Here is a 23,218-nt window from a genome sequence, read left to right as displayed (position 1 = left end):
ACATTCAGAGCCAATTCAGAGCCAGAGCAGATAGCAGCTTCATATTTCTCACAGACATGCACACCTGAACTCAGCTGGCCTTTTCTAGTAACATTCTCATGGTCAGATGTCTTCAGTTTTACCCTTGAGAGAAAAAAATACAATACATGTTTAACTGGAGCATGAAGAGGGTGAAAGGTATTACTAGCCATTCCAAGCTAATTGCTCTGTAGTAGACCTCGAGATGAGGGCTGTTGTCGTGTGGCTGGTGTTGGTGATCTCTCTATGTGGAGCACAGGGACAGATAAAGGTCAATGAAGATGAGACTAAAATAAATGAAGCTGGTGCCACTGCTGAGAAACAGACAACCAACCAAGCTGACATCTGGACTGAGCTGAGAGAGATGAGAGCAGTAGTGAAGAAACTAGGGGCCGTGTCGATGGAGCACAAAATGGAGTTGACAACCGCTAGGTCACAAGTGACGGACATGGAGGCTAGACTGAGAGCTAGGAAGAGTTAGGTGCAGTCAGAAGAGCATGATGGTAGAGCAGGCAGTGAGGCTGAGCGTCACCCACTCTGAGCTGGGCAATGAAGGCCAAGTTTGAGACAGGCGGGAGAGTGCTACAGGAGCACACCAACAGTATGGTTAAGTTAGAAATGAAACTGAGCATTGCACAGATGCAACTGCAAACTGAGAAGAAGTACATTGAGGACCTCAGGAATGACAACTCAGGCATTATTTTTATTATTATCTTTATCACTGTTGTAATTGTGGCTATCATCATCATTATCCATCATCATCTGTTGTTTGATCTACCATGTTCATGTCCAGTGTATTTTAGAGAAACACCATTCCATTCATAAATTGACTGAATTGTATCATTTAGTTCAGGGTACCAAAAATAAGTAAAAAAATAAGAAGGGAATATTTTACATTTTAGTCATTTAGCAGACGCTCTAATCCAGAGCGATTTACAGTAGTGAATGCATACATTTCATTTCATGCATTTATTTATAAAAATAGAAAAAAATTGTACTGGCCCCCCGTGGGAATCAAACCCACAACCCTGCCGTTGCATACATCATGCTGGCGTTGCAAACACCATGCTCTACCAACTGAGCCACAGGGAAGGCTGAATATTTTGAAATGCAATTGTTTTGTCGTACAATTTCAACCTTGGAAGCAAAGGTAACAGCCAATGGGAGACAGGTGAATGAAATGAGGAAGGTGACTGAAAGTAATGTAAGAGAATAGAGAAGAATACATTGCAGCAAAGAGTACAAGGTTACCTCCCAAACTGAATCAATAATTATATTTTTAGCCAACTTGGCTGAACTGAGGCACTTGCAGGGCAGACTGAAGGTCAGTGAGACTGCGGTGGAGGAGGTGAAGAAGGAGAACAGAGGTAATCAACTATGTTTAAAGACATGAACTGATGGGGAGATTATATCATCGTTACCTGTATAAAGAGCACACCATTTTTGACAGTGATTTCAGCTCATAGAGTGGTACTGGAGTCACTTAATGCTAGGTCCAACAGCACTGAGACCCAGGTGGGAGAACAGGGGGTGGATTTGACTGAGCTGAAAGCTGAGGTGGAGGAGCTGAAGAGAGACAGTGAAGGTATGTTGTTCATAATAACCAACATTCATTAAATTGTACATAGAGGTTGATTAAAGGTGAGGATGTTGTGGTCTGAAAAAATTATAATATTGTCACACTCTGACCTAAGAGAGCTGTTTTTTCTCTGTTTAGGTAGGTCAGGGTGTGATAGGGGGTGGGCATTCTATGTTGGTATTTCTATGTTTTGGCCGGGTATGGTTTCCAATCAGAGGCAGCTGTCTATCGTTGTCTCTGATTGGAAGCCATACTTAGGCAGCCTTTTTCCACCTGGTTTGTGTGGGTAGTTATTTTCTGTTTAGTCTCTGTACCTGACAGAACTGTGATCTGATCGTTTCCGTTTGTTATTTTGTCTTTAGTGTTTTTGAGTTAATAAATACCATAATGAGCACTCAACACGTTGCGCTTTGGTCCCCTCTCTACGGCAGCCGTTACAAATATCATGGGGCCACATTTATTAAACTGCCTCAAAGCTATCCAATTTCTGTTTCTACTCACTGTGGCTGCTTTCTAAAGCTCAATCAGATTATCTGGAGGCCCTGACCATGAGGTCAAATGCCACCGAGACTCAACTGGAGGAACAGAAGATGAAGATGGTGAAGCTGACAATTGAAGTACTCAATCAGAGCGCGCAACAGAACATTGTACTGTCTACACTCGGTTTGTTGTTTATATTAAAAATATATAATTACATTTTAATCAGAACTAAAGTTTTGTTGCTAAAGATTCCACTACGCGGTTAGCCTTTACGGCTGGGACTGCAAGTTTGTGTTCCATTTTTTTGCGTGGATTCCGTGAGTGCTAGCTGGCTGTACTACAGACACCTGTCGTCATCGTGGGAAAGACTCATTGTTACGTTTTCGTAAAACAACTGGTTGCAGTAAAGAGCCAACCTGGATACTAAGGAGATCCAGACGGAAATCGACAAGTACCAACAGCTTTACGCTATAGAGGAACAACATACTCCATCATGGAAAGATCTGACTACCTCACAAAAGAACTTTAACCTGACAAAAAAAGAGAAAAACAGATTAATCTACAGACACGGGCGATTTACTTACAAGCTGTTGATTTTGGCGTCAAACTGGTGGCTGTTGTGAAAAAAGTCAATAATTGGACGAATTGCAGAAGTAATAGAAAATAACACCATTGTTGATTTAGATATTTTTTTCATGAATTAGGCTATTTTCTCTTGAACAATATGGTATATCAACTAGAAACTCAAGGACAATATGAACACAGATACCAAAACAATTATTACTGGTGTATGATAAAACAATGTAACAGTTATTCAAGTATAAATTACCAAAGAGACGATAGATTGCCATAGATTTTCTGTTAATTACCAAAATTACTGAATATTCCAGTAACTTTGGCAAATGACCAGTAGCTTCGCAAACCTGATCTTGAGCCTCCACACATATGAGCTTCAGAAACACTGAACTTTCAGTTACAGCACATGAACATATAGTACAGTAACCCACATTGTTGGATTAAGGATGGTGGTTATGTCTCCTCTGATACAGGTAAATTCACTGCACCAGTGAGAGGAGCCTACTACAGATTCACTGTTGCCAGGTATGACAGTAAATATGGCAGGGGAGCAGCTCTTTTTAAGAATAAAGATCTGATCATGTATGTTTTTGACCAAGAGAGGGCCACAGACCATGACCATTTCTCCAGTGGGGTCACACTACAGCTGGAGAAAGGGGCCACAGTCTACTTACGCATGGTTAGCAACATCTATGAAGTCTATGATGATACTCATAACCATAACTCGTTCAGTGGCTTCCTGCTCTTCGCCATGTCAGAACTGAGTGTATTTGTATGAGGAGAACAGCTGAAACTTTTTGGAATGTCAAATAAATAAATATTGTTTGATCAAACATTGCTTGTGTTTAGTTACATTTCTGAGTAGGACATATAGATTTGCATTGACACGGTTATAGTCGTGCTGTTTGGCACAACTATAGAATGCATTGGTTGAAGCGCAATGTTAAATTCAAATCTCCCCACCATCGTATTCAAGCCAATATGACACCAATGTCGATTAAAATTTGCTAATCAACATGATTGGAGGTACACAACACATACAGTTGAAGTCAGAAGTTTACGTACACTTAGGTTGGAGTCATTAAAACTCTTTTCAACCACTCCACAAATTTCTTGTTAACAAACTATAGTTTTGGCAAGTCGGTTAGGACATCTACTTTGTGCATGACACAAGTCATTTTTCCAACAATTGTTTACAGACAATTGTTACAGATTATTTAACTTAGAATTCACTGTATCACAATTCCAGTGGGTCAGAAGTTTACATACACTAAGTTGACTGTGCCTTTAAACAGGTTGGAAAATTCCCGTAAATTATGTCATGGCTTTAGAAGCTTCTGATAGGCGAATTGACATCATTTGAGTTAATTGGAGGTGTACCTGTGGATGCATTTCAAAGCCTACCTTCAAACTCAGTGCCTATTTGATTGACATCATGGGAAAATCAAAAGAAATCAGCCAAGACCTCAGAAAAAAGAATTGTAGACCTCCACAAGTCTGGTTCATCCTTGATAGCAATTTCCAAATGCCTGAAGGTGCCACGTTCATCTGTACAAACAATAGTACGCAAGTATAAAGACCGTGGGACCACGCAGCTGTCATACCGTCAAAACTGTTCGCTGCTCTGGCACCCCAATGGTGGAACAAGCTCCCTCACGACGCCAGGACAGCGGAGTCAATCACCACCTTCCGGAGACACCTGAAACCCCACCTCTTTAAGGAATACCTGGGATAGGATAAAGTAATCCTTCTACCCCCCCCCCCCCCCCCTTAAAAGATTTAGATGCACTATTGTAAAGTGGTTCTTCCACTGGATATTATAAGGTGAATGCACCAATTTGTAAGTCGCTCTGGATAAGAGCGTCTGCTAAATGACTTAAATGTAAATGTAAATACCGCTCAGGAAGGAGATGCGTTCTGTCTCCTAGAGATGAATGTACTTTGGTGAAAAAAATCAATCCCAGAACAACAGCAAAGGACTTTGTGAAGATGCTGGAGGAAACAGGTACAAAAGTATCTATATCCAAAGTAAAACGAGTCTTATATCGACAACCTGAAAGGCCACTCAGAAAGGAAGAAGCCACTGCTCCAAAACCGCCATAAAAAGCCAGACTATGGTTTGCAACTACATATGGGGACAAAGATCGTACTTTTTGGAGAAATGTCCTCTGGTCTGATGAAACAAAAATAGAACTGTTTGGCCATAATGACCATCGTTATGTTTGGAGGAAAAAGGGGGAGGCTTGCAAGCCGAAGAACACCATCCCAACCGTGAAGCACGAGGGTGGCAGCATCATGTGGTGGGGGGGGGGGGAGGTTTGTGTAGGCAGGTTACTTTGTATTCAAACTAGTCCTCTTCAGGGGGATAATAGACTTTACAGTGTCCTGCTATTAAAATATAAATGCAACTTCTATCAATTTACAGTTCATATAAGGAATTTAACCAATTGAAATAAATAAATTAGGCCCTAATCTATGGATTTCACATGACTGGGCAGGGGTGCAGCCATGGGTGGGCCTGGGAGGGCATAGGCTAACCCACTGGGGAGCCAGGCCCAACCAATCAGAATAAGATTTTCCCCACAAAGGGGCTTTATTACAGACAGAAATACTCCTCCGTTTCATACAGCTGTCCAGGTGGCTAGTCTCAGATGATCCCGCAGGTGAAAAAGCCGAATGTGGAGCTTTTTTGAGTATTGGAACATTTCTGATCTTTTATTTCAGCTCATGAAACATGGGACTTTACATCTTGAGTTTATATTTTTGTTCACCATATATATATATCTGCCCCACCTGCCCTGAATGATGGGTCGCCACTGCATATACTGCATTGACCTGTTTTTTTTTGCACTGACTCTATGCACACACACTGGACTCATTTCTTTCTCGGCTTTAGACCAATGCCTACTTCTCACTTAAAATGTCGTTTTTTGTTTTTAATTATACTAAGTGCCTGAAATCAGTTGCCTGGATATAGCACAAAATGTTGACAAATAATCCATGAAACTGGCACAGAGGTTTTTCTAATACTATAGGAACTAGCTAACCAACTACTAGCTAGTACCAACCTAGCTACAGTCATTGGTACAAACATTGAATGTAGTTAATGAGGACAAAACCACATTTGGTTTATATCATTTAAGACATTTAGAGTGCTCTGCAAATGTAACTATTACAGATATATTGGCAACCACAAACTTAGATTGGATCAATTTAATCTGTATAGTGAAACTTTACTGAATGCAAAAACAGGCTTCTTACCACTCAAAATTACACTCGCCTGATTTCCCGCCATTATCTTTTTTCCTCCACAAGCCGGGCTCTAAATCAAGTATGGTAATATTTTTACATTTTTTATTATTGCTCAAAACACCAGTATACATACAGGAAGTCTACAAACAAACAGGAATAACATATATTCTATATGCTATTCTAGGGGGTACAACAAACTACAGTTTATACAAAGGCCTTAATAATCCACACGTATGGACTGTTTTTACAGCTTTCTAATTCAAAGAATGTAGAATGATCTTAACTCCTTACAAAAAACAAGTTAGAGAGTTTTTTATTAGTCAATTTACATTTATGAATATGACATTTTTCCATTACCACAATTACATTTGAGGTAAAAATGAGTTTCTTTAAACAGAGCAGTACATTCTTCCATAAGAAATGAAAGAAAATAAAGAATATTATAAAGTATAAATGCACAAATATCTTGCCATGATCTCTTTACATGTAGACAAAATAAATAAATGCAAATGTAACGTCTGCTTCCAACTCACACCCTCAAACACGTAGGTCCCCTGAATGCAGCTCACTTTCCAGGCCACTTTCCAGCTCACACTCTCAAATACCTAGATCCCCTGAACGCAGCTCCCTCTCCAGATCGAAATCACCTGAATTCTAATCACCTGTTCACACACCTGCATGTCATTATCACACACTATTTAGTTCAGTTCTTTGCACCCAATCACTGTGAGGTATTGTTGGACTGCGCGATCGACCTCCTCCTGGGGCACCGCCAAGGGTCGGATCTACCCCTTGTCCATCCCAGAGAATGAGGCTATGGACACATTTATAGAAGATGCTCTCAACATGGAATTCATACGTCCATCCATATCTCCAGCTGTATCCAGTTTCTTTTTTGTAAAATAAAAAGGATGGTAGTCTCCATCCCTGCATAGATTACCGACCCCTCAATGACCTTACCATCAAGAATCACTTCACTCTTCCTCTGATTCTGGCCACACTAGAATAAGTTGGACAGGCTACCATCTACTCCAAACTGGACCTACGCAGTGCTTACAACCTGGTCCGTATCCGAAGTGGGGATGAGTGGAAGACAGTGTTCATCACCACTAGGGGTCACTATGAATAACCTGGTGGTGCCATACAGTCTCACCAACGCTCCTACAGTCCTTCATGAATGAATGGGGGGGGGGGGGGGGGGGGGTACTGTAACGTCTGCTTCCAACTCCCTCTCAAACACCTAGATCCCCTGACTGCAGCTCACTCTCCAGATCCCCATCACCTGAATGCCAATCACCTTTTCACACACCTGTATGTCATTATCACACACTATTTAGTTCAGTTCTTTGCACCCCATCACTGAAGTATTGTTTGTTTTGTGACACGTCTTTCGGAGCTCTGTTTTTTTCCCGTGATTTACTCCTCCCGTGTAAGTTTTTGCCTGCCTCACTAATCACGCCTTTTGCCTATTCCCTGCCTGTACTTTCCCTGCCTGTACTTTAGCCTATTTGATTTCCTGATATATACCTATTGCCTGATCTCCTGGACTATGTTTTCCCTGCCTTTACTGTTGCCCTTTTGGACCCCCTGTGTATGACCATCCTTCTGCCTGGACCCAGCTACCTGCCTCCTCCTGTGGTCCTTTGCAATAAACACATGCTGCACCCTGTGCTTGAAACCAGCTCTCTGTCTCCCATCGTGTTCATTACAGCAAAACTGTTTCTGGATGCTCATCACAAAAGGTACACTTAATGTTAGTCTTTTTTTTGTTTCTTCAGGTAATGATTCACAGGGTAATACTTATGGATCATTCTGAGACCTCTGACCTCTCAAGAAGGTGAGGTCTGGTTACATCTATAAACCGCATGAGAGTTTCAGATGAAATAGCATCAGACTATGGTGAACTTTCTAGGTGTAACAGAGATTGTAAAGTGATTAAAACAATTTTAATAATAACATTGAGTAACAACCCTTCTGCATTTAATAAGTTGACTTACCAGTAGGATATGATTATCAAACCAGTTGTTAAAAACTAAAATTTGTTTCTGTACAAAATGTCCTTAATGACCACGCTAAGATCCCTTGTCTATGAAAAGCAGATACCTTTGTAAGAATCTCAATGTTATAGTTATAAAATTGAAGCCACCAAAATGGATGAAAAGTATGGTAATGTACTATGATCATTTGAAAGAGTTTTGTTTGAGAATAAACCCAAGCATATCATCCCCTATCTGGGTTAAGTAAAATGATAATCAGGCAAGACCTAAATATAATTTCTCTATTTGTGAAAAACTTCTATTTCATCATAACAATATATGGCATTGAGATGGACTGGGAGGGAGTATAAAATATTTTTTCTATGAGGAGTTCAGAGAATGTCCAGTAGAGAGCAGCAAACAGAGTACAGCCTCATCAGAGGAACATCAAGACTGCTTTCATTTTACATTTTCCATATGCTCTTATCCAGAGCAATTAGTGTTAAGTGCCTTGCTCAAGGGCACATTGAAAGATTTGTCACCTAGTCGGCTAAGGGTTTTGAACCAGCAACCTTTCAGTTACTGGCCCAACACTCTTAACTGAGGATCAAAAAAGAAACTAGGCATCAAGAAAGTAATAGTGAAGCGAATGCAAATATGCTCAATGTCCATATAATTCCCATTTATCTCTAAGAACAGAGAACATCATGTCAGTGTGGTTTTAGTGAGGTGAGATTTTGTTCTACAGAAACATTGCCCCATTTCTTGCTGGTTGGCATTTATTGTCTTGAATCTTTCCCTGGAGACAGAACTGCAGAGTGGTTACTAGCTGTCACTGCCATAAAATCAGATTTAAAACCTTAACCAGACTTCTAACCCTAATGCCTAACCTTAAATTACGCACATTTATGTTTTCATACATTTTTACGATATAGCCATTTTTTTGCTTTACAGCTGGCCCACAGAGGAAATCACTCAGTTATGCCTCCAGAGCAAGATTCATGACAAATGTCAACCTTTCCCTTTTCCAGGCCTATGATAAGCAGTGAGGAGCTGTAGGCTACCTGGTACTCTTCCAGTTGTCTGCAGGGCTTAGAGCCACAGAGCGCAGCATCCACAGGGTCATCAATATGGAACCCTGCGGCTATGGAACCCTGACCTGTTCACCGGACGTGCTACCTGTCCCAGACCTGCTGTTTTCAACTCTCTAGAGACAGCAGGAGCGGTAGAGATACTCTCAATGATTGGCTATGAAAAGCCAACTGACATTTACTCTTGAGGTGCTGACTTGTTGCACCCTCGACAACTACTGTGATTATTATTATTTGACCATGCTGGTCATTTATGAACATTTGAACATCTTGGCCATGTTCTGTTATAATCTCCACCCGGCACAGCCAGAAGAGGACTGGCCACCCCTCATAGCCTGGTTCCTCTCTAGGTTTCTTCCTAGGTTTTGGCCTTTCTAGGGAGTTTTTCCTAGCCACTGTGCTTCTACACCTGCATTGCTTGCTGTTTGGGGTTTTAGGCTGGGTTTCTGTACAGCACTTTGAGATATCAGCTGATGTAAGAAGGGCTATATAAATACATTTGATTTGATTCAATACTCGCTTCTCATCTGGAAGTTGGAAACTAGCTACAGATATAATCAAAGGTTTTTGGTTACAGGAAAGGTATCGTTTGGCTGAACACAGAATTTTTTTAACCAACCTTGACGATACTATCTTTGTTCTTTATTCGCCCAAACATGTATCAAACAATATCTGTGTCCAGTTGCAGGTGATTAATTTGAATTTAGAAAATGCTCCTTTATTTAAAAATATATTTGTTTTGCTCTATGAAGTAATCCAACAGTGTGGTTATATCACATTACCTGGTGTACAATCTGTAGCTACAGGAGCCTGGGGCACAGAAGACGTTCAAATCAATTGCATCATAACATTGGCTTTTTGTCAGTCAAGGTCACATTCAGAAGGGGGATGAGGGCTAAGTTCAGTAGGGAAATACTGTGGAATGTTGCAGATAAAAATAGAACTGGTGTGATTCCTTATTTTGTAAGTCAGAGGATGTGTTTGTTCGACATACTATATTTCCCCATCTACTTTCCACAACGTTTGGCCTTGCCGAACGCATCCAAAGTTTTACATACACTCATCTGCCTCCCATAACACAGAAAGCAACAGAGGTTTGCTGACCACAACCAGTAGTTTGGCCTGTTGTTCTGGACCCATGGCTCCTGGAGTGGTCTCCACTGCACTCTTTAAGAGGCCTCGGAGCTCAGAACCAAACGCCTCAATATGTCGCCGTACTCCCGTCACAATGCCTGAAAGAACTGTATGCAAAATAAGGTCACCACTACTGTCTGTCAATAATTGCAGATTAACTTCATGATATATTCAAATGCATTTTTAAAACCGAACAAACAAAGTATCATGGATGACTCTCTACTACATGATCTGTATTGTTACACTGATAACATTGCAGTAGTGCATTCAGAAGAAGAGCCTGCTGATCATTTTCACTTTACCTGAGGTAGCAGATTTTCCAGAATTACAGCAGGTAAAAGGAGATACTTTAACACAACTCATCATGATGGATTACTCCAAGTTGTTCTGTTTAACATCACATTCACTTCATATACTGATTTACCAAGTTAATACTTGTCTATACGTTATAAACGGCAAGTTAATACTTGGTAAATCAATCCCATCCCCACCCTGACCTTACACACCTTAATTAGGCACAGGCAGTAGAGCTGACACAACATTGGCAGTACAGTACAGCGTTTCTCAACCATTTCAGGACCAGTGACTGGCGAGACATGGTCCTCTTTTTTTCTTTTTTTTTTAAAACCAGCTCATGTTTAAAGCAAATACAATATGTAAAACACTGGAAATACAACTCACTACTTTAACTGTTCCTCTGCTATAGCCATTTTGTTTGCATCTCTGCATCTTCTCTGCTGTCACTCTGTGCTTTTTCTTGTTCTCTGTCTAACTGTCTGCTTAAGCCTTATACGTTATAAACGTCAAGCTAACGACTTAGGCTATATTGCAAATTAGTGCCAGTCATACGTGTTCCCCTGAATCAACACCTACCCTAAGTGTTCATTATTGTTACAGGGCTCCAGACTAACATTTTCTCCTGGTGTCACTGGTGCCACTAACTTTTACAATCATCTTCTAAAGTATTTTATGGTGCTTTATTAAGAAGCATGATTAACAGACTGAGGTATTCAATAAAAAAAGTTGTTTCATCTAATGCATCCAAGCAGGAATGCATGATTCAAGATATTTTCATGTAAAACCTAAAGTACTGCATTCTTATACTTGAGTAAAAGTAAAGATGCCTTAATAGAAAATGACTCAAGTGAAAGTCACCCAGTAAAACACTACCTGAGTAAAAGTCTAAAAGCATTTGGTTTTAAATATACTTAAGTATGAAAAAGTAAATGTAGTTGCTAAAATATACTTAAGTATTAAAATATAATAAAATAAAATCCTTTATATTAGGCAAACCAGACTGCACAATGTTCTTGTTTTTATTTTATTTATGGATAGCCAGGGTCACACTCCAACACTCAGACTTAATTTACAAACTGTGTTTAGTGACTAGGTAAGACCTTACACTAGGTAAGACCTGGGCGGAGCATCCCCTGTATTTTGGTTAGTGCGCCAGGTGGTGCTGGGTAGGTAGTTAAGTTAGAGGGGGCTTTGACATTTACTTTCTTCGGTTCCTTTCAGCCCCTTTTCCCTAAATTTACCATGTGAAGGAATAAATTCCTTGTAAACGGTAAATTCTCTGCCTTTGTCATCCTTACTTGCACCTACAGTCCCATACCCCTTTCACTCCACCTACAGTCCCATACCCCTTTCACTCCACGGGGAGTTGAGTTGTAGCAGGGTGTTGCATTTCCTCTTCCTCTTCCTAAGTCACTAGTTCCAGTACAAAATAAGATTAATTACAACATTTTCATTGATTGTAAACAGTTCTATATTAATTTCTGTTTTAGTCACCTTGAAGAAAATGTGTCCCTCTAAGAGTGATGGATGATGTCACAGCTAGCACAAGCTATTTGTTTCCTCATGAAGGTGTCAATATTTTCATCAATGTGCAGCATTTTTTTGCACTCGTTTTTATGCTAGCTAGCGAGCTAAGGATCTACTGTTTGCCACAATTTGCATGTCAGCTGACTAGCTAGCTAAGTTGTAGTCACTGTTATAGCAGATGAGAAATGTTTATCGTGTTATTGCTAAACATACTGTATGTGCCTTATTAAAGGCAAGTCAACACAGTTTTCATGATTTCTGGTAGATCATCGAAATAAATCAATCACATGTTTTTGGAGTTTATCAGTTTATACCTAATCAAATTCCTAAAGGAAATGAAAGTTGAAAGTTCCATTTATATTCCTAAAACATAAGTTTAAAATGATGCTGCCACTGCTTCCTGTTGACAATAACTTTTAATAAATAGCCCAATGTCAAAACACTGTTTTGAAGTGTCCAAATCAATAAACAGTGTGACATATTGAAAAAATAAAATGAACTACCTACACATACAGCTGAAGTCGGAAGTGTTCATACACTTGGGTTGGAGTCATTAACTTGTGATTCAACCACTCCACACATTTGTTGTTAACAAGCTAAAGTTTTGGCAAGTTGGTTAGGACATCTACTTTGTGCATGACACAAGTCGTTTCCAGACAGATTATTTCACTTATAATTCACTGTATCACAATTCCAGTGGGTCAAAAGTTTACATATACAAAGTTGACTGTGCCTTTAAACAGCTTAGAAAATTCCAGAAAATGATGTCATGGCTTTAGAAGCTTCTGATAGGCTAATTGACATAATTTGAGTCAACTGGAGGTGTACCTGTGGATGTATTTCAAGGCCTACCTTCAAACTCACTGCCTCTTTGCTTGACATCTTGGGAAAATCTAAAGAAATCAGCCAAGACCTCAGAAAATAAATTGTAGACCTCCACAAGTCTGGTTCATCCTTGGGAGCAATTTCCAAACGCACAGAGGTGGCAGCATCATGTTGTGGGGGTGCTTTGCTGCAGGAGGGACTGGTGCACTTCACAAAATAGATGGCTTCATGAGGGAGGAAAATTATGTGGATATATTGAAGCAACATCTCAAGACATCAGTCAGGAAGTTGAAGCTTGGTTGCAAATGGGTCTTCCAAATGGACAATGACGCCAAGAATACTTGCAAAATGGCTTAAGGACAACAAAGTCAAGGTATTGGCGTGGCCATCACAACGCCCTGACCTCAATCCCATAGAAAATGTGTGGGCAGAACTGAAAAAGCGTGTGCTAGCAAGGAGGCCCACAAACCTGACTCAGTTACACCAGCTCTGTCAGGAGGAATAGGCCATAATTCACCCAACCTATTGTGGGGAGCTTGTGGAAGGCTACCTGAAATGTTTGACCCAAGTTAAACAATTTAAAGGCAATGCTACCAAATACTAATTGAGTGTATGTAAACTTCTGACGCACTGGGAATGTGATGAAAGAAATAAAAGCTCTAACAAATCATTCTCTCTACTATTATTCTGACATTTCACATTCTTAATGGTGATCCTAACTGACCTAAGACAGGGAATTTTTACCTGGATTATGTCAGGAATTGTGAAACTGAGTTTAAATGTATTTGGCTAAGGTGTATGTAAACTTCAACTGTATGTAAAAACATTATGCTGGATTTCAAGCAGATGCCTCAGGAGCAGCTGAACATCAGTTTGATCATGACAACATGCCTCCCACAGCTTTACAAGTATTCCCTGTGTCACGGCTGTAGAAAGGATCGGACCAAAGTGCAGCGTGTGTTTCGTTCCACATATTTATTTAATCCGTGAAAACTATGCAATACATCAAAAAACTGAAATCTACAAAATAACAAACCGTGACGCAAAGGACAAAAAAACACTAATCAAAAATAATCACCCACAAAAACAGGTGGGACAAACATCAACTTAAATATGACCTCCAATTAGAGAAGACGACCCGCTGCCTCTAATTGGAGATCATACCAAACAAAACCAACATAGAAATACAAAACATAGACAAACACCCCCTGTCACGCCCTGACCTACTCTACCATAGAAAATAACCACTTACTATGGTCAGGACGTGACACCCTGATATTACTGTATGTTTCTTTGGATTGGCAATTTCATCATGACCACCTCTCCCATCTGCTGATCACCAGTTCACTTAGCTACAGATTGGTTAAATCACATATCTGGTGTAACAAAGATGTTTGGTATCCATCCGGGAGTTACAAGATAGGTACTGTTTGGCACAGAGAATTTTCGACCAACCTTAGCGATGCTGTCTTTGTCCTTGATTCGAGGAAACGGGATTCTCATGAAATGTCCATGTCCAGTTTTAATGGGTCAGTTTGAATATAGAAAATGCTCCTTAATTAAAATGTTTTTTCCTCATAAGGTAATCCAACAATATGTGTGCCGCCAACATACCCATTTCAAGTCTTCTCACTCATTGATCGAGACAGGTCTCTGTCATCGTGACATGCAGCACTTTGGGGTGGACACCGACCTGTCTTGATCAATGAGAGAAGACTTGGATTTAGAAAATATACAAGATGTCGGCAGAAATCTTTGGGTAAATCACATCATCTGGTGTAACAATCTGTAGATAAAGTTCTCTGCACTTGTGTGTCTCTACACCTGAGACACACTGAACTACACTGTTCATGCTATTTTTCTATATAGCATTCTTGTTGAATACCCAGTTCTCTTGAGTTAGCATTAAATAGTGTACACTCCCCTGTATTTTAGAATTTGACAAATAAACAAACATTCTTTGGTTATGTGAATGTCTATCATCTGTTTGATGCTACAGAGCCCAGAACAACTGAAATATATTCTGTGAATCTATAAGGGCAGACAAATTTCAAAGATTGATATTTATTTTATGGTGGTCCTAAATCAGGGTTCTCCAACCCTGTTCCTGGAGAGCTACCATCCACTAGGTTTTCACCCTATTCTAGCACACCTGATTCAAATAATTAGCTGGTTGATAAACTGAACCAGGTTAGTTACAACTGGGGTTGGAGCAAAACCTACAGGAGGGTAACTCCAGGAACAGGGTTGGAGACCTCTGTTCTACCACAGGAGGTTGGTGGCACCATAATTGGGGAGGACGGGCTGGTAGTAATGGCTGGATCGGAATAAATGGAATGGTATCAAATACATAAAACACGTGGTTTACATGTGTTTGATGCCATTCCATTAACTCAGTTCATTCTCCTGAGTGGTGGCGCGGTCTAAGGCACTGCATCTCACTGAAATAGGCGTCACTATAGTACTTGGTTCGAATCCAGGCTGTATCACATCCGGGCGTGATTGGGAGTCCCATAGGGCGGTGCACAATTGGCCCAGTGTCGCCGGAGTAGGCTGTCATTGTAAATAAGAATTTGTTCTTAACTGACTTGCCTTGTTAAAGAGAGGCTAAATTTAAAAAATATATGTTTTTACAAATACAATATTATGAGCCGTCCTCCCCTCAGCAGCCTCCTGTGTGTTCTGCATGGTCTTATGCTGAGCCACACTGGCTGAGTTTACACAGTCAGCCCAATTCTGATATTTTTTCCACTAATTGGTCTTAATCACATATCTTTTTCAGAACTGATCTAGCATCAGTAAATTGGCAGCAAGATTGCTAGCCAGCTGAGACTGGCTGAGAACCAACCATAGGTGATTTATACACATTCATCATTGCTACCAACACACAAACAGAGTTAACCATATCGACAATTCCATTTTTAGTAAGAGAGTGATTTCCAGACAAGAGTGGAATAGATGGCAACCAAATTGAGATACCATATAAGAGTAAAATTAGCAAGCTTACGTTAGCTAACATCAGTTAAAGATAGAACGAACAAACAAACGTTTACTCTGCTGAAGGTAGCTACCAGTCTAGCAGTGACTACCATGGCATAAGCTAAATTTATTAGCCGTGTGTACATTTAAATGTGTAATTTAGCAGACGCTCTTATCCAGAGCAACTTACAGTAGTGAGTGGATACATTTGAGTACTTTTTCCTCGTGGGTATCAAACCCACAACCCTGGCGTTGCAAGCGCCATGCTCTACCAACTGACCCACATGGGATGCCAAAAGATAGCTACATGATTTAGCTGATGGCTAGTTCAATACAGCACTGTAACCTTAACTAGCTAACTTACCCAGCTAGGCTAGCAAGCTAGCAAACGTTAGGTTACCTCTAATGGAGAATCTTCCGTTTTGTGAAGGATATATATATTTTTTTATCTGTGGTATCGCATTACTTCTCAGCTGTCGTCGAAATGGATTCCCCATCAGTTCAGCCTGAAAATCCCTCTGATCATCTTTGGTCACCACATAATTCTTGTTAGCTGCAAACCATGACTGATGGCTGTCTTCAACAAATTCTCTTCTTAACAGTGATATACAAATTGTTCTCAGATTCCCTGTGGCCTAGGAATCGTTAGTTTAAACAGTGCATACACGTTTGGCCCTGCTCTATTGAGATATGAGTGATTAACAAAATAGTGTTGCATTTACCTTTCTGCGTTGCCGACCAACTTGAAACAAAATGCAACAATCCAAACGCAGCTTGCTGTCTTCTACAAGTTTTCCTCTAACCAGTGATATACATATTATTCCCAGATTCCATGTTTTTTTTTAGTAAGGTCAGTTTGAACAGGACGTGTCCGACTCTCCCATTCTATGGATTTCAACGTGATATCAATATGAGTGATCGACAAATAAGTGTTGCGTTTCTCTTTCCGTTTTGGTGACCCCAAATCAAAATGCATCACTCAAATGTAGCTGGTTGTCTTCAGAAACCTTCCAGGCATTGCTGGCTATCAATGATCCCGGTCAACAATTCTCCCAGCTCATCTGTCTCTGGTCTTATCAGTCTTGAAATTTTATGTTTTTCCACAGAACCTTAGAAAGACAATATATATTCTAATCGATGGGGCTGTAGTGGAGCAGATTGAGAGCTTCAAGTTCCTTGGTGTCCACGCCAACAACAAACTAACATGGTCCAAACACACCAAGACAATCGTGAAGAGAGCATAACAATGCCTTTTCCCCACAGGAGACTGAAAAGATTTGGCATGGGTCCTCAGATCCTCAAAGTTCTACAACTGAACCATCAAGAGCATCCTTACTGGTTGCATCACCGCCTGGTATGGCAACTGCACGGCATCTGACCGCAAGGCACTACAGAGGGTAATGCATACGGCCCAGTACATCACTGTGGCCAAGTTTCCTGCCATCCAGGACCTCTATACCAGGCGATGTCAGAGGAAGGCCCTAAAAATTGCTAAGGACTCCAGCCACCCTAGTCATCGACTGTTCTCTCTGCTACCGCACGCCAAGCGGTACCGGTGCACCACGTCTAGATCAAAAAGGCTTCTTAACAGCTTCTACCCCCAAGCCATGAGACTCCTAAACAGTTAATCAAATGGCTACCCAGACTATTTGCATCCTCCCCACCCCCCATTTTTACGCTGCTGCTACTCTCTGTTTGTTATTCATGCATAGTCACTTTCCATTACCTACATTGACATATTATCCCAATTACCTCAGATAACCGGTGCCCCCGCACATTGACTCTGTACTGCAACCCCCTGTATATAGCCTAGTTACTGTTATTTTATTGTTGCTCCTTAATTTTTTTGTTATATATAGCAATGGATCCTCGTAACATTATTTAAAATGTACTCATTCCAATTACAGGGCCAACAGAGAGTCCTGTTTTGTTCTTTTTAGGATACCTCCACAAGTCAGCAGTGGGTAATTTGCGTGCCTGCTGCCTTAATCCTTGGGAATGGTAGCTGTTTCCTAGGCTCCCATTCCGGGATCAAACCCTGAATCCCCATTACCAGTGTTAGGCACAGAAAGCACCATCAAAAGTAGATAGGACATACATTCGAATGAGACATCACCGCCAAGAAGGGCGTGGGACGGCTCGAGGTTATCTAGAGTCAAAACAAGTGTCCGGGGGAAATATCTACACCACATGGGTTTTGGGCCTGATAAATGCACAGATACCCAAAGGTTAACTCATTGGCATGTATTAACTCTAGAATTGCCACAGTTATCCAAGTAACATTGGAGCGATCAAGGAACCATAACTGATGAGCCATTCGCAGTTTCACTGTACGGGTAATGTGTACTTTGACTTCAAAACATATTTTAGTGGTCACAAACACATGTTTAGCAGATGTTATTGCGGGTGTAGCGAAATGCCTGTGCTTCTAGTACAGACAGTGCAGCAATATCTAACAAGTAATATCTAACAATTTCACAACATATACCCAATAAACACAAATCTAAGGAATGGAATTAAGCATATATAAATATATGGACGCGCAATGTCAGAGCGACAAAGACTAAAATACAGTAGAATAGTATAGAATACAGTATATACATATCAGTAATGCAAGATATGTAAACATTATTAAAGTGTCTAGTGTTCCATTTATTAAAGTGTCCAATGATTTCAAGTCTGTGTATATAGGCAGCAGCCTTTCTGTGCAAGTGATGGCTATTTAACAGTCTGATTGCCTTGAGATAGAAGCTGTTTTTCAGTCTCAGCTTTGATGCACCTGTACTGACCTCGCCTTCTGGATGATAGCTGGGTGAACAGGCAGTGGCTCGGGTGGTTGTTGTCCTTGATGATCTTTTTGACCTTCCTGTGACATGGGGTGCTGTAGGTGTCCTAGATGGCAGGTAGTTTGCCGCCCGGTGACGCGTTGGGCAGACCGCACCACCCTCTGGAGAGCCCTGCGGTTGTGGGTGGTGCAGTTGCCGTACCAGGCAGTGATACAGCCCGACAGGATGCTCTCAGTTGTGCATGGCTTAATCTTTGAGACAAGCATATGCTACTACGAGGCTTAACCAGTTATCCCCAACAACATTACATTTAACTTGGGCGCACAGCGAGGCGCAGGAGCACAGTCCTTTCATTTTATTTCATCACAACATGTTTTTATTGCTTGTTATACTTCAATTGTACTTTATGTTCACGATTTTCATTTTTAATGTCACATATGGTGTCGCAACAAAGGACTAAAAAACAGACTCCTTTTATGTTTAGACCATGTGCTCCAGCAATGTCTTTTGTACTTCCTCATTGCAAGAGGACCATCCCCTGTGCAATGGTGCCCGAATGCATACCCGTTTTTTAATCACAGTATCGTGTCACACCAAGTAGACATTGGTTTTGGTGACAAAATGTAATCAATGACAACTATTTGGAAATATCATGCATTGACATGGAGACTTTTATTTCTTGAAATAGACTTGTGTTATGATTAAAAGAGGAAGAGAGCGATACCAGCCCCCCGCAGGTGCCGTGCTAGAGTGGGCATCCAGCCAGGGAGAAGTATGCCTGCGCAATACATCTGGCCACCAGTGCGTCTCCTGGGCCCAGGCTACCCTGCGCCTGCTCTACGCACGGCAGCCATCTTGCCTCAGCACAGCCCAGTTCGCCCTGTGCCAGTACTCCGCCCGTGCCGGGCTACAGAAAAAAATCCAGCCAGGACAGGTTGTGCAGGATGTGCGCTCCAGACCTCCAGTGCGTAGTCAAGGCCCCGTGTATCCAGTTCCTGCTCCTCGCACTAGCTCTGTGGTGCACGTCCCTAGTCTGGCACCTCCAAAGCCAGCACAACGCACCAGGCCTTTAGTGCACCTGCCCAGTCCAGTACGTCCTGTTCCTGCTCCTCGCACTAGCCCTGTGGTGCGTGTCACTAGTCTGGCACCTCCAAAGCCAGTCCCACGCATCAGGCCTTCAGTGCGCAGTCCCCGTCTAGAGCTTCCGGTGACAGTTCCCAGTCCGGCGCAGCCAGAGTCGGCCCGCCAGTCCGGCGCAGCCAGAGTCGGCCCGCCAGTCCGGCGCAGCCAGAGTCGGCCCGCCAGTCCGGCGCAGCCAGAGTCGGCCCCTCAGCCCAGAGCCTTCAGCGGTGGGCTACAGCCCTGAGCCTTCAGCAGGGGTGGACAGGTTAGAGTGGGGATTAAGCCTGGAGCCAGAGCCACCTCCGTGGGGGGAGGTTTGGGAAGGGGGGGGGGGTGTAGCACAGGAACCATCGGTGATGGTGGCCACCCTCCCTTCCCTCCCTTTATTTCGGGGTTATTGTTTTGTTAGTTTTTTGTTTCAGGTGCATCCGGGGTCTGCACCTTTGGGGGGGGGGGGGGGTACTGTCACGTCCTGACCAGTAAAAGGGGTTATTTGTTATTGTAGTTTGGTCAGGGCGTGGCAGGGGGTGTTTTGTGTGTTTCGGGTTTTTGGTTTATGTTCTATGTTTTCTGTTTCTATGTGGGTTTTCTAGTTTTTCTATTTCTATGTTAGTTTTGGGAACGACCTCCAATTAGAAGCAGCTGGTTGTCGTTGCTTCTAATTGGAGGCCATATTTAAGTGGGTTTATTTTCTCTTGTGTTTGTGGGTGGTTGTTCCATGTATAGTCTATGTACCTTACAGGACTGTTTTTCGTCATTCTTTTGTTCAGTGTTCATTTCTTTAATAAATCAAGAAGATGATTCACATCCCCGCTGCAGTTTGGTCCGATCATTACGACGCATATGACATATAGATTCAAAGAAATCGTTAGGCGCTGACAATCTGGATCCATATTTACTCAAGTGTGCGGCACCTATTATTGCTGGTGTAGTGACGCATATTTTTAATCAAACATTTGTCGTAGGAAAGATTCCTAAATCTTGGAAAACAGCTTTTGTTTTACCACTCCTCAAGGGAGGTGATGGTAGTGAATTGGATAATTATCGGCCCATCTCTAAGCTCTCCTGTTTGGCAAAAATTCTAGATTCACTGATGAATAGGCAACTACAATCTTTTTTAACTGTTAACAATATTCTTTCTAGTAATCAATCTGGCTTTAGACCTAAACACAGTACTATTACGGCCACTGTACGTGTTGTAAATTATATTACTAATGCCCTACATAATAGAAAGTACTGTGCCGCCTTGTTCATAGATTTATCTTAATCTCTTAAAGGTCACTCAACAGACCTCCTACCCTGACCTAATCCTCTTCCTTATTATCTACCTCTTCACCTCGTTGCCAACATCGGCCTCATAGTACTGATCTCCATGGAGAGGAGCCTGCATCATCTCATGTACATCCTTTTCTGAAACGTGTCTCTTAATAACATAGTCGGGGCTAGAGCGATGATACCTCGTCTGTTAGGGGACATTTTGACCGCAGCTTCTGAGCGATAAATCACTTACATAGTGTGTCATTCAGGCTTTCTGTGCTCATGTTTACGCTACGACATCACACACCGTTCTCATGATCATGGCCTTTGACATGTATGTGGCCATCTGCAAACCCCTGCCGTACACTACCATCATAAAAATGGTAATCAGGTTGTCTGTGTCTGCCTGGGGGGTGGCCATAGTCTTAGTGGGGATTCTGCTAGGCATCACCATCCGCATATCACGCTGTAGGTCTAACATATTTAACACGTACTGCGACAGCGCCTCCTTATTCAAGCCCTCCTGCGAGAGTGTGTTTATAAATAACCTATGTCTTAACATTTACTGTTATGCTGTTTGTCTCATCGATAGGCAGCATCAGTCTCACCTATCTGAAGATTGCCATTGTTTGTCTGAGTAGAAGAAACAGCAAGGCCCTGACAACCTGTTGCACACGCTTACTGGTCTACCATATTGTGCTGGGATGTGGGTTTACCATTACCATCCTCCATCGCTTCCTAGCCTATGCAGACCTGCGCAAACTGAATAGTGTGCTGGGTAGTGTGGTCCCTACCTGTGTCAACCACATAATATATGGTTTACAGACTAAAGAGATTAAACAGAGGATATTTAGTGTTCACAGAGCCAAGGTAGCCGCAGGATTTTGTGTTAAATCTGATGGTAAAATAAATAATCTATAATATAATGAGAACTGCAGTGTATGTGTGTGGCGTTCATAAAACAAGGGTGGAGTTTCTTCTCAACCACCACCTGAGGGATCTGTAAGGGTTCTGTTGAATTGGACCCTAACATTAGTTGAGAGCCATTATTTCATTGACGGTAAGCATATTCAAAGCATGTTGTAACAATTAAAACATACAGCTGCCCCGGTTTGGGTTAGTACTGATGGAAAAAAATCCTAAATCCTGCAAATCTACTGTAAAATACATAACTAGGAAGAACACTACTGTATGTTTTCAAACTGACATTTATTTTAGGTGGTGAAAAGTTTTGGGGGGGTGTTCCATGAATCATTTATAGATTTAATTTCCACATGCAAACCATCATAGAATATTTTGTTGTGCAAAGTTTTATTTTAATTTGTGACGCCTACAGAGAAGGCAGAGGCACAAAACCCAAATCTGTTGGTACACTTTATTTGACAGTGTGTTATTTCCCTGATATTTAGAAATAATATTGCGAGATTGTACCGTAATTTCCGGACTATTAAGCTCACCTGAATATAAGCCGCACCCACAGATTTTTTTAAAAAGTATTATTTTGAACGTAAATAAGCCGCACATGTCTATTAGCCGCAGGTGCCTACCGGTACATTGAAACAAATTAACTTTACACAGGCTTTAACGAAACACGGCTTGTAACAAAAATAAATAGGCTTTAACGAAACGCGGCTTGTAACAAAAATAAATAGGCTTTAACGAAGCACGGCTTGTAACAAAAATAAATAGGCTTTAACGAAACACGGCTTGTAACAAAAAATACAAAATTAGCAGTAAACAGTAGCCTACCAACGATCCAATATCGGATGAAGCAATTCTGAGGCTATTCAACTCCGACACCGCAGGAGATGGTTTCAGTGCACAGGAGAAGGGCTCAGCGGGGGATTTGCCTCCGGATGAAAGTGACGAGAGCGACAATGTGCACTGAAACCATCTCCTGCGGTGTCGGAGTTGAATAGCCTCAGAATTGCTTCATCCGATATTGGATCGTTTTCATTGTCGCTCTCGTCACTTTCATCCGGAGGCAAATCCCCCGCTGTGCCCTCTTCAACACGCAGCAGTCCAGCCTTTTGAAACCCGTTGATGATAGTGGATTTTTTGACAATGCTCCACGCTGTCTGGACCCACTGACAGACTTGACCATAAGTTGCTCTTCGCATGCGGCCCGTTTTAGTGAAGGATTTCTCCCCGCTTGTCATCCAAGCCTCCCGCTGAACACGGAGCGCCACCTTAAATGCACGATTTACACTGATGTCGAGTGGCTGCAAATACTTTGTTGTGCCCCAAGGAATCAGGGTGACAAAATGACTACCGTAATCAGAATGATGAAGTTTGAGAGCGCTCGATTTAATCTAAACA

The 23,218-nt window shown here is 41.6% G+C and overlaps 1 pseudogene; it reads left to right on the top strand.

Annotated features, from left to right (window-relative positions):
* Nucleotides 1–223: 223 nt before the first annotated feature.
* On the top strand, nucleotides 224–21,820 carry LOC106603234 (olfactory receptor-like protein COR4; annotated as a pseudogene).
* The last annotated feature ends 1,398 nt before the right edge of the window (nucleotides 21,821–23,218 follow it).

The sequence above is a fragment of the Salmo salar genome, chromosome 04 (assembly GCF_965601325.2).
Source record: "Salmo salar chromosome 04, fSalSal1, whole genome shotgun sequence".
NCBI classification, from domain to species: Eukaryota; Metazoa; Chordata; class Actinopteri; order Salmoniformes; family Salmonidae; genus Salmo; species Salmo salar.
The sequence above is the reverse complement of the archived record's forward strand: the minus strand, read 5'-3'. Positions and strand labels throughout refer to the sequence as shown.